The sequence below is a fragment of the Gossypium raimondii genome, chromosome 5, assembly GCF_025698545.1.
Source record: "Gossypium raimondii isolate GPD5lz chromosome 5, ASM2569854v1, whole genome shotgun sequence".
Taxonomy (NCBI): Eukaryota; Viridiplantae; Streptophyta; class Magnoliopsida; order Malvales; family Malvaceae; genus Gossypium; species Gossypium raimondii.
This window is the reverse complement of record NC_068569.1, coordinates 5,113,542-5,127,489: the sequence shown is the minus strand read 5'-3', so window position 1 is coordinate 5,127,489 and position 13,948 is coordinate 5,113,542.

The following is a 13,948-nucleotide window of genomic DNA, read 5'->3' as shown; positions in this document are numbered from 1 at the left end:
ACATGCATGCTAAGAGGCATTCTTTACGTATATCAATTACGAAATTAATCTCTCTATATATATATAAATAATAAATCAGTAAATTTTTAATTATTACATAATTTTTTTCTAAAATCGTAGGTATGTCATAATTTCAATTTAAAATTTTCATAAAGTGATAACTGTTCTTTTAACAGGTAATAAAATAATAAAAATAATAAATAATAGCAATTTCTTTTATAACAGTGTCTTTATCTATTTTTACGGACTAAACCCTTGCAATAGTGATCAGCTTAAGATTCGAACTTGCCCAAGTAACAGGTCCGTTGCTCATGCGATTATATTACAGTTTACTAAAATTAAAATGTTCTGACAACAATATATTATAATTACATAATTATATATTAATTGAAATTAATAAATAATTCAATGGTTTTTAGATTTTTCTATTTTTATTAAATTATTAGACTTTAAAAATTATAAAATGATCACTTAATTTATTTTTATATTTTGTTAAAGTCAAAAATAGTTAAATAATTAACCGTGATCAACTTTTTTTTCAGATTAGGAGACCTACATATCAATATCAAATGTGTGTATATTTGTCCGCTGGTCAAAAATTACTTTAAAAAATAAAATAATATTAAATTATAATTTTATCATTATATTAATTTATAGTTTCATAATTAAATATATATATATAATCATTTTGGAGGGCCTCATTTTTTATTCATTTTAATTTATAAAAATAAGATAAATTTGATAAAAATATTATATATACGTATTCTAATGGACAGCTGTCAATATATAATATGCTAGCTATTTTGAACTGAAATATTTATTCAATATCAGAAGGTGACAGCAAATCTACTGCATAAACAATTCGTATGAAGCTCTGCTTTTGTGTTTATGTTGTTTATTTGTGTATATTTTTAACCTACATGTAAATTGTATTCCTACGTTTCCATAGAGCTGGTAGCAAAGCTTGCATAACATAATTATAAAAGCTCACAAAAATGTAGTGTGAGCCGAAGGATGAATAACTCCTTCACGTTACTTAACAATCTCTTCTTTCATGGCAAGGGTGAGAGCTGTGAGATTTCCTCCACTCTCCACTCTTACCCCTGGCATCGCCACTGCTCTACTTCCTATATACCCTCCTTCCCCAATTCTGATCTTCCCAAACTTCACTTTCCCACCTTCACCTTCATATATGTGTCCAAATAGCAATGCATCTCTTCCTACACATCCTCCTCTCTCCATATCTACCATTTCAGGGTTTAATAACGCTCCCATGCTATCCACGTACATTCCTTGGTCTACTTCAATATCTGAGCCCATTAATTTCATCCACACCAGGAATATAATGGACCCACTGCTCATTTCCATGAAATAGTCCCCAACAAGTGTTCTAAAAGCTTGCCAGATGGTGTCCATGAACACCCTTTTACTCCATATCTGTACTGTTTCACCTTCATTCTTCTTTCCCACGAGGACCCATTTTGCCACTGCACATGTTATTGCTGCTACAATTCCAGAAGAAACCCAAAGCAAAGGAAGCAACCAATGGAGTGGGAATTTCTCTGATTCCTTCATGTGAAGAACACAAGTTAATGGTGCAAAGATTGCTAATCCCAGGAGGGAATAAGGAAGCACAGTCTGCAATAAAGGTTGAACGAAAATTGACCATGAGGTTTGGTACCACTTTCTTTCTAGGGTCACTTTCCCCGTGTCTTTTTTCTCCAATGCTGCTGCCATTGGACAACCTGAAAGGTCTACTTTTACATCAGATTGCTCTAGGAAGATCCTCCATGCCTCGGGAAGTGGTTCCTTGTTTCGCAAACGCTGGCAAATCTCGTAGATGAGGGACCGCCCATGATCAATAGAAGCACTCTGAGAGGACATGGAAGCTCGGATAACATCGATCAGATGGCATCTACGGAAAGGATTAAACTCAAGTGCTTCAGCTTCTTCAGCGGTGAGATTTCGTTCAAGATTAATCTCGCCTACATCGATGTATGGAAACTCAGTCTCATCCCATGGTTTAGTGCAGTCGAGTGCAACGTCGCGTGCGGCTTCGTCCGACGGAACAGGCCGGACTTGTAGCTGGAAGATGTATCGAACACCACCGGAGTTCACCCGTCGTTGGAAATCTTGAGCAAGGAAAAGCAAGGGGCGGGTGTCGTTTTCATCCCTGGGAATTGCACCTGTTTCTGGTGGGAGAATCCCTTTGGGTTCAACCTTCCCGGACTCCTCACTGATACTTCCGTCATACGGTCTCAACTTGAATTTCACGTACCTTTCTTCCCCATCTGAGAACCGAAGAAGTCGAACAAAGTTCGAGTAGTAATGCAACTCTGCATACGAGTTAGCATGGCGAAGGGACATCCACACCGCGTCTCGTATATGCGGGACTCGCTTCACATGCTCTTCTCTTGCAGGAAGTCCACACACAAGCCATGTTGCGAAATCAGCAATGGTGCGAGCATAGAATGCCTTACCCGTTTTCAGTGTTAAGTCAAGGACTGAAGTGTTGGCATCATTGTTCTCATCTAAATGTATTCTTAGAGCAGCACCTCGAGCATCAATCCTTGCATCATCATCAGCACTCAGGCTGTTGCTATGTCGAACTACGACACGGTAGGACTTTCCAGGGTGGAAAACATTGTGATCCGGAAACCCTTCAATCTTGTCGTACATTTTCAAGTAGCCATTCCCTGCAACACCAATTCGATGAAAATATCTTGATTTAACCTTCAAAGTGGTAACAGCTAGACTTGCCGCAAGGTTTCCCACTATGTTCTTGTATTTCATGTCCATTTCTTCGATTCGATCATCTAGAGCATGATTAGTGTTCTTGACCATGATTGGAGTTTGGGAGCCAACATAAACACCACCTCTTTGGAGAAGTGAGTTTTCAGGAGCCACTGAAAGTGCACCAAGAATGACATCATTTTCAACCCTGGACCCTGGAAGGACCAGGCTTTGACTCCCAACAACTGAGTTATCTTGAACCTCAACTTTCCTACGAATTAAACCACCACGGGTATAAAATCCTGTAATGATTCTGCTGAAGTCACCGAGATGAACGCCGGCGCCAATTTCGACTAGCTCTGGATCTGAAATTGGGTTGATAGCTCTGATTGAACAATGTCGGCCAACTTTTGCACCCAAAAGCCGTAAATACATGCAAAAAGCTTCTGTTCCAGACAGAAGATGAGCAAATCTAAGGTGGCAAGCAATGGTAATTCGGTGTCTGATGAATATCTTGACATAAGATTGCTTTGACTGTTGTCTCTCAGTAAGAAGACGAGTCAAAGTGCCTGTAAGGAAACTGAGTATCAAGCCATGAGCAACGTAAGCAATGGCAATTGAGACGGCAAAACTTGCTGGATTCACAGTGATGCTAGCAAACATGGTAGCATATGCAATAACTGTGAAAGGAATCCAATGTAAGGCTCCGGATATGCAAGCAAATGCAAAGTGTTGAAGAGAATGAGGTTTCTCAGTGAGCCAAATGTATAGGAAGTAGAGAATAGCTGCAGAGAAACTGCTGAGGAAACCAACCAAGTAGATGCCCATGAACTGAGACATGGTCTTATTTGGAGTAGCATTTGAAAACACTGTACTCTGAAACCATGGTAAATAATGACATATGATCAGTTTCCAGCATATACCACTTAAAAAGTAAAAGGGATGACATTCTTCTATTAAATATTGTACTTACTTTTTGGACACTGTTAGCCTTGGTTGATCTATTTACTGAAGTGCCTCCATCAATCCTCTGTAATGGCAGTACTTCAGCTTCTTCTGCCAATACACTTCCCTTTTGGATCACTGCATATGGTCCAATTGTTGAATTCTTGCCAATTCTAATGGACTGGAAACTTAGTATCCCATTCTTTACCTCATGACTTTGAATTAATGCCCCTTCTGAAACCAGAGCTCGATCTCCAATCGAAACTAAAGATGGATCTGTAATGTCTATGGTATCTAGTGTAACCAATGGCCCGATTCTTGCTCCAAGCATCTCAAACCAATAATTTAAGAACACTGTTCCTCTCAGATGCTGTGCAAGAACTTTCGAGGCTATTTGTTGGGCTTTGTAAAGTGCCCACCACTTAACAAAATCAACTGACCAGATGGAAACGTCATGGATAAGGGCATAGTTTGGTCTCAGGAAAGGATTTCCAAGAAAAGAAATACTCATGCAAGTTAAAGCTATGCAGAGGATCCAAACAAGTGGTGCAAAGGCCAAATATATCAAACAAACCAGCCACTGGTTTCCATCTATAGTTGCATGGACTGTTAAGGTGAAAGATGTGAACGCAGAAACTGATAAATACGCAGGCAGACTCAACAATAAGGACACGAAGGTAAAAGCCAGAAATTGTAAAAACCAGATGCCTACTTGGCTATGTATGGATACTTCCACCAAAGGCTCATCTGAATCAAGATCAGGTTCAGCATGAAATGAAGAAGCCGTTGTAAGATCAGGTTTAGATTTTACTAAGAGATTCTCTGAGAAGTTGGCCAAGTCTGCAATGCAGGTTGCGGTGAAGATATCTACTGCTCCAACTGGCACGCCTAGAAAATCTGAAAGCTTCTGAGATGCTCTGACAACTCCGATTGAATCGATCCCATACGAAACAAGGCTCTCCACAGCAGAAATATTGTTGGTGGGAATCCCGGTTAGCTCAGAGACCATGCCTTTCAGAAACTCCACAATGTCCTTGTTTCTCAGTCTTGTACTGGGTACAGGAGAACTTTGAAGCTGACGAGGTGTTCTTCCTTCTGCGCAAGTCCCAGTAGTGAATGACCGAACCAAAGTTCTCTTTGAAAAGATTGGTTCCGGGACTATGTTCAAAGTTCCCTCACTGAATTCTTTGAGGCACTCAAATCTCTTGATTTTTCCTGATGTTGTTTTGCTGATAGTCTTGGGCTTGATCAGTTTGATCGCAGCAACGCTGACGCCATGTTCTTCTGCAACTCGGGTTTTAATCTGTTCAATAACTTCCTTTTTCACTGGCTTTCCATCTCTAACTTCTGCAATTACAACGAGGCCAACATGGTCAGCACCATCTGGAACTGGAATTCCTTTTTCTGACAGTACATCCTCTGGAACACCAATGACAGCACAACAGCCAGGTCGTATAACTTCGGATGAGCTTTCAACTGTCTTTTCTACATCAGATGAGTAAATATTCCTTCCTGCTACAATTATTAGATCCTTGATTCTTCCAGTGATGAACAATTTCCCATCGACGATCCGTCCCAAGTCTCCAGTTCTTGTGTATTTTCTTCCGGAGTGATTCTTAAGCTCGTTTCTGAAAGTTTGATGGCTATGTTCTTGTCTACCCCAATACCCAATGCCAGAACTTGGACTACTGATCCATATCTCTCCTTCTTTTCCACCTTCTTCAAGCTCTACACCAGTCTCTGGATCAACTATTCTGATGTCAACATCTTGATTGTCTAGATCAGTATAACCACAGCAAACTCTTCCCTGCCAGTCAACCAAGATGGGATTCCCTTCACCGAATGCACAGCTTACAAACACACAGTTTTCAGCCAAGCCATAACCAGGTGCCATCACCTCTTGTGAAAGGCCAAATGGATAAGTGAGCTCAATGAATTTCTTCAGAGTTCTTTGCCTTACTGGTTCAGCAGCAACCATTAGGAACATAAGGGAAGAAAGGTCATAGTTCCAAGCCTTATCCTTGTCAGACTCCAGTCTTCGAACCACCAGCTCGAATGCGAAATTAGGTCCAGCACTGTGAGTAGCCTTGTACTTGCTCATGGTTTGAAGCCACAAAAGGGGATTTCTGATGAATGTCATTGGGGAAAACAGTACTGCCGACCCACCACTAACCATTGCAGTAAAAAGTCCCCCAATTAGCCCCATGTCATGGTACTGAGGAAGCCAACTGATTAAAACTGTCTTGGAGGTACTCTTGTATCTCTTTCGCATCAACTTCACATTATGGATGAGCCCACCATGAGTGATCATGACTCCTTTAGCATCACCAGTGGACCCAGATGTGAACTGCAAAAAGCATAGATCATCAGGGTGAGGTTCAGACGGATTGACCGTGGCATCTGGAATTACTTTCTTGAAGTTCTTGATCCATGAATCGGTGTGCAACCAAGTAAGGTTAGGCCAGTTAGCTGAAGATTTTCCCTTTTTCCCAGTCAATGAGATCATTTGCTTCACCAAACCTGCACGAACAGCTGAGTGATAGACAATAGTTGATAGTATCGCCACTGCACCACATGATTTAGATATATTTTCAATCTTCAGAAGTGCTTGTCCGCCTCTTTGCAGAGGATCTGGAGGAAGAACTGGAACCGGCAACACCTTTGCTCTTAAACATCCAAAAAATGCATCAACAAAGTCCAGACCTGGAACATAGACCAAGAGAACCCTATCACCAGGTCTGATGACTGGCTTTTTGCTTGTTAAGATCTTTTGAGCGATGAAAGAAGCATTAGCATGAAGTTCGGCATAAGTCCTTTGGCCTACTGCTGCCCCTTCTTCATTAATCCAGGTATAAAGCGTTTTGCTTTGAGTGACTTCATGAGTTCCCCAACGCTTCAAATAGCCATCAAGTGTACAAAGATCAGGGAATTCAACTCCAGGGAGTTCACCTAATTGCTTGAGATTCTTATCCCCATTGTATGATTGAAATGGAAATAAACTCTGCAAAAATAACATTCCATGTCAAGTTTTGGTTTACATCTCTTTAGAACATAAATTGCCGTATCCATAGCCGACTACCCGAACAATGTAACGACCTATATTACCTTAACATATGGAAACACCGGTGTAGATTTGTTGTTTGCAAAGTGCTTGCAGATTAGGGCCATTGCATATGAAGAATTCCTCTCTGTAAGCTCAAATGCCATAAGACCGCCAACGTAGTAAGTATTCCTCTTTCCTTGAAGTTCAGATTCTAGGCGCTCATAAAAGCCATTCTTCATATCTGCAGTAAAATCAACATATAAGCATCCATTTGGCATAGTGGTTCAATGACCACTAGCAGCAGGTGATTTTGCATACCTTGACTAGAAACATGAGGGAAATACTTGAATCGCCGTTGTAAAACCACTTGCTCGACTTGTCCTCCCATGGGTTCAACTGCTTTTATTGCAAGCTCACAGACAGTTGATCCTTGAATATCCAGGGAGTTACCATATGACCAGAACAAGAAAATATCGGAATCAGCATAGAATCTCTGCATTGCAACAGGATGTCCGATTGATGCAGGATCGTCCATGTATTCACCAAAGTAATAAAAACCAACAGGCATATCTTCTAGCCCTTTAATTTTCAAGACCGTTGTGTAGTAGTCGATTGTCATTACTTTACTGAAGAGCTCCTTTTCAAGATCATTCAAATCCATTGCTTGAGTTTCATGTTCTGTGACAAAAGTACGCAGTATTAGCATCTTATGGGAAGGGAATAGAGAAAAATTTTAAGAAAGTCTACAGAAGTTGACAAACCTGTATTATTTGAAGCTGGAGATCTATATGTTTTCCCATTTTTGAAAGGGAAGGCACCCGAGATGATAATCTTATCGAACTCCATAACTTCGGATTCTCCTTTAATGTTTTTCACATTAATGCTAACACCATCAGCACTATCATTATGCCTTATTGCCAAAACTTCAGTGTTACAAAGGACTTTAACCGGAAGATTTTTACTGATCTTCTCCCAAAAACTTGTGTATCCACCTTTAAAACGTCGTATGTTCCCGGCCATTGAAGTTCTGGTGAACTCATGAATGTAGGCATAAGGCATGTCTTGAACATATCCATAACCAGAAGCAGTGTATCCATAAAATACAGACTTTGGAACAGATTTAAATCCATGAGCCTCAAGATAGGTTGGTGTCAAATCTGCAGCCAAGTCACTGACGGCATGGACACCAATTCGACTTGAAGCCTTAGCCTTATCCTGTTGGAAAAATAAAACTGATTCTTAAACCGAGTCCTAATATTAAAAAAAGAAGTCAGAAAACAACAATGAAAGCATCAACTGACCTGAAGTTCTAACGTGAGGGCGATCATAGAGACATAATCATCGGCGACTTTAATATCCTGATACTTCCCTGCAGAACTGTCAATGAGGGCGAGCTTATGGGAGTCCATTTCTTCCAATTCAGCACCAATCTCTTTGGCCAAGTGAAATATGACTGGTGCACTGTTTGCAGCAAGAACTTGGCCACCTAAATCATACACTTTTCCTGCAGGTTGACATATGGCACAAATATTTAAACATACACAACATCCTTAGCTTTAAACCGAATGGAGAAGAAAAGGAACCATTTAGTTTCATATTCTACCTTGTATGTCAACAGATTCACACATTCCACCTACTGTATGATGCTTCTCCAATAAGGTTATATTATTATAACCAAGCTTGATTAACGCATAAGCAGCAGATATGCCACTAGGACCAGCTCCAAGAATCGCAATGCTTGTGTTTACAGGAAGGCATGGATGCAGCTTGGAGAATTGGTCTTCTATTGGTTTTGCTAGCTCCATTTTCAACAATTACAGGCCTTTCTACAAGCACTGGCTTAAATTTCAGGGAACTGATCTTCTCCGACTTCTGTATATATATTGCTATTTTCCGATTTCTGGAGAGAACCAATCACAGAGCAGCCATAAGCCGATAACATCAAATCAAGTACTCAACTTTAACAGAAAGACCAAAAATCCCAACAATAAACCAAACACTAAAAATCTGTTGGATTTTTGAAAACCACGAATTTTGTGTCTATACTCAAAGAAACAATAAATCAAGGCCATCTTTCTTATAAATATAACGATTATGCAATGCAGAGTTTATAAGATGCCTTTTTTCTTACCGCCATGAACAACAACTTTGAACATAGTATGAACTATGAAGCATTTCCCTGTAATGCCATGAAGATGACATGACTGACGGCCAAAAGGTAAGAAATCAAATCTTTGCAGACATTCAATGTCAGATTAACACAAAACATGTCGTGCTCATACATTCTTCTTTCCTAAGCCTTCGGTTCTATTTTCCTTCCAAGCCCAAGTACTCAACATACAGAGTTGAAAACAAAACACATTTTTTTCTTTACTCATATTATTATACTATAATATGATATTACAAACCAGAAACTAGAAACCAAAATGAGAATTACACAAAGCGGTAATAAGTTTATAATCGGGAATCTAACCTTTTTAGAGCTGAAGTGAGCAAAAGGGTTGGTAGCCAAATGGCGAAGACATGATCGGTTGGAGTTTAAGAAAAAAGGTATAGAAAGCGTCAAAGATGCTGAAGCGTACAATTTAAAGCTGACGAAGCCGCTTTCACCATGCATGTAATCTGTTGAGGTCATCCTGGAATTTAAACACCAAATGTTCCGTTGCTTACAACAAGAAGACGACAAATCTCACTTACACATAATATATAAGTTGAAGGAGTAACGTTGCTTCTCACAGCTCTCAGCTTTTATTCTTCTCCTCGTTTGGTCCGAGCATGTTCCATATGTTCCCTTTATTCGGCATCTTTGATGCTTATTTTTCGCTGTTGGAGCTCGGGAAATCCGTCACTTAAACCAGACAACATCAACAGCGACAAAAATGAATTGGATATTAGTGTGCATTATTATACAACCAATCATATTTATATAGTTTTTAAACCATAAATTTAGAGATGTGTGGGGAGTATTCAACAGTGTGGGAAAGATGATAGAAGTGGGTTTCTGGGAAACAGTTGTGGATTAAGGTTAAATGGGACGGTGGATTCTTTCACTAGTTGAAACGACAACATCATCTTACAAAAATCAGATTGCATTGTTATAAAAATAATAATGGCTAATCGTATCTTTTGAAAAATATGCTCGTAGTTCACCAAATCGACTTTCATTAAATACTAGGCCAGTTTTAAGAGATCCCAGAATTCCATATCGGATATACTGAAATGTTCAAATTAAAAGTGGGATGAGATTTTAATATATAGACATACTGAATCCATTATAGATAGACATAATCACCCTCTTACCATTTCTGATTAATTCAAGCTAACAAATACAGACAAATAGGATAAATTGGAGTTTGGGTTTCCAGAGATTCTCCTTCGGCCAATTTTACAATTTATATATTTAATTCAAACTTCAAGCATCCATTATATCTAAATTTCAATTTTAGATAATATTAAAAACGTGATAAGACCAAAACCTAAATTATAAAAATCATTTCGTATTTTGTTGAAAACTAGGTGATGATTATAAACATTTCTTTTTTATTAACTGTTGAATTTTTAAGATTATTATTTTATTATATTTAATTAATTAATTAATATAAAGTCAAACTCTTAATGAAATATTTTGATTTAAATACAAGTATGATATGTGGGAACGAACTACAATAATTAGTATAAAAGATCATAATTTTAAAAAAAAATAGAATATCCAAACCTTGATATAATTAAAGTAATAAAAATAATAATTGATTAGTTTATTTGCTATTTACTCTTTTAAACTAATCATAAAATTTAACTTTCATTACTTCATTAAAATATGTTTACTTGTTTTGTTCACAAAATCGAATAAATTTTAAAAATATAATATGAATGTTAGATATAACATATAAAATTATAAAAAAATAATAATTTATTTAACTAAATTTCTTGATGATGAGTATATTTTAACTTATTTCAGATAAAACATGCAAAAGCTTTCCAAAACTGAAAATAAAAATACAAACGGAAGTCATAATGATTTAGGGCCAGATCTTCATTGCTTTTGAAAAGTGCTTTTGAGAAGTTCTTTTGAAAAGTTTGGTTTAAAATTTGAGTGTTTAGCATTGCTGTTAAAAAGTGTTTTTTAGAAATAAAATGTCAAATTTAGACATGTTATTATCAGGTAACAAATATGTATTTAAATAATATTTAAATTAGTTAATATTATTATATTTTAATAAGAATATAAAAAATATTATAACTTGTTAATATTTTAATATATAAAATATAAATTTTAAATATTTTTAAGTAATAAATATTAATTATTTATAAAATTTGAATAGAATATATAAACTATATTTTAAATATTTAAATATAACCATTAAATATTTGTAATTAGTATTTTAAAAAATATTTCTTTATTTTTAATTAATGATTTTAACACATTTGTAGTTCCAAGAAAAAAAAAGAAAAGTACTTTGTTATTGGAGGGGCGAAAAAATAATTAAGTACTAAAAATGTTTTTGGGAGGAAAAGCTAAAATTTTTAGCTTCTCCTTTTCAGAAATGCTTTTCAAAAACACTTCTGAAAAACTAAAAATTTCAGCCAAAAGCAGCTTGTTCTACACAACTTTTCTTTCAAAAGTACTTTTGAGATCAGAAGTGTTTTTTTTAAGCAATGAAGAGCTGGCCTTTCGACTTTGAAGTAAGCGTTGTTGGTGAGAGAGTGAAGGATGATAGCATTGAGGCTTTACCAATTGAAAGAGCACTTGGAATAGACATACTTTTGAACTACCAAAAAGTCAAACTTGACTGAAACAAATTCAACTCACCTCCATTTTGCCTATTTATAAAATTCAATCAGTCCTTATATGGTGTTTCTTATCTCTCTAAACCTATATTGAATTATATGAAGGCTTAATATTGGACCAACATTTGGGGACCGAAATGCAAGTAAAAGTGTATTCATTTTATAATTATTTCATCCATTACTTTTCACAAATATACTTTACTTTCTTTTTCTTTTCTAATAATTTTTAGTTTAAAATTTTAATCATAAACAACCTTTTGATAATTATGCTTCAACTAAAACTATTAAATATAATAAAAATGATCTTTTTGGTAAATAAAGGAAATAAGTTCAAAAGAACTTGTTACATTGTGTATATTAAAAGCCTATAACACCCGACACTTGGTGTAAATTATCTTCAAAGACAAATTGCGCATGAACAGGTGTAACTTCAAACATCAACAACCTGTTAAGCTCACTATTGACAGCTTTAGCCATACAATATCTGTCAATCTATTATGATCACGTGGAATATATCAAAATTTGAGTAGCGAATCATTTTTGCATAAATCATATATCAATCGTAGCTCTAAAATGTTACTATCAGTCTTATAGTCATTTCCTATTAAATCAACGAATAAATCAACTAACAAAGCATTATTGTTATCAATCATCACTTTACGAAAGCCTTTCTGCTAAGCTAGGAAGAGTTCTTCATAAATCGCTCGTGCTTCTATTTGAAAAATGTCAAATACACCGACTCTCATGGCAAAACCAAACATCGAGCCTCCGCTTGAGTCCTAAACCGCTCCTCCAACCACAGTGGTGTGGTGTTTTACTGATAGTGTGTCATCCGTATTAAGTTTTATCCATTCATTCTCAGGCAGATACCATTTCCCTCGAAGAAAAGTGTTATACATCAGACGATCCTTTCATTTATAATTGTTGAGGCTTCGTGTACAGGCTCTGTATGTCAAAATCATATTAGTACTATTACTACTTATCTGCTGAAAAATAAAGTAATTTCGACTCTTCCAAAGTAGCCAACATAAATTAGAGGAAAACATTGGCCATTCTCCATAAGATATAGTGATACATCCTCTATTTATGATATTCCATTTCAGCCAAAGTTCTAACAGGTAGCTAAAGAAAAGGGTCCAAGCATAACTTGGTACCACAACCCTCCAAACCGTAGCAGCAAACTTACAGTCTCTCACAACATGAATTGTTGTTTCGACATTCTCCCCACATATAACATAATGAGCATCATCAGTCATATACCACACTTCACTCTCTCCCAATTCGTAAATAGTCGATTCTTTTGAAGCGGTCACAACCCACAAGAACAGTCTTACTCTTTGTGGTGCACTGACTTTCCAAACCATCGAGCCATCAGCAGGCGTAGACATATTTCTTCTTCCAACAAATTGCTTGTACGTTCTAGAGGAAGGGAATCGACCAGCAAATGACCATTGCCATATAATCTTGTCAAAGCTTGCATCTTGCGAAGGCAGTAACACCACTGCAATACAATCAAGAACAGGTCGAGGAAGAAGCGTCTCTAATTGCTGCCAATTCCAACTCCCATCAAATGTGATCAAATCGCAAACTCTGAGTGTTTCATCAATGCATCCTGTCGATGTGGTGCATATGAAGTGGCCCAACATCTTTCATCCAATAGACCACATGGTACCGTCATCCGTGAGAGATCGCCAAACATATGAGCAATTGTTACGAGCAATCGCCATTGGAATAACTCCCTGCACATCATATTTATTCCGCAAAATCCGAACTCAAAGAACATTTGTATTAATAACAATATTAAAATCCAATTTAAGGAGGAAAATTAATAAAAGTGAAATTTTAAAATTACATAAACGAAATTAGATGATTCATGTATATATTTAATAATTGATCAATAGCAATAACCTTTTTTTTTCTTGTGTTAAATCAAATTTTATCAAAATTTAGAGTAATAAGTAAATACAAAGTATAAAGAGACCAAAATATATAACGCTGTACAATTTTTTTTTTAATTCCTATCATTATCCTCTTTTAAGAATGTATATTGAGGTGATTCAGCTTTGAAACTTGGTAGGAAATTTTTAAAAGTCAGCCAAATGTCACCTATGTAAACTACAGGTGACCCATGGATATTCTTTTATCACTTAACTATATATATATATTAAATTCATCATTCAATTATAGATTTCTTTTATCACTCAATTATAATTTTTCTTTAAAATTTATCATCCCAATTAATAGAGATTGTTTTTGGTCTATTTTATTAATTGCAGTTAAAAATTAATACAATAATAAATTTAGCCCTCAAAATTTATATATTATATCGATTTAATCATAATTTTAAAAATCAACCTCAAATTTTATAAATGATCTCAATTTGATTCTAACTCTAAAAAATTCATAAATATATAAATACATAAATATTTTCAAAATATA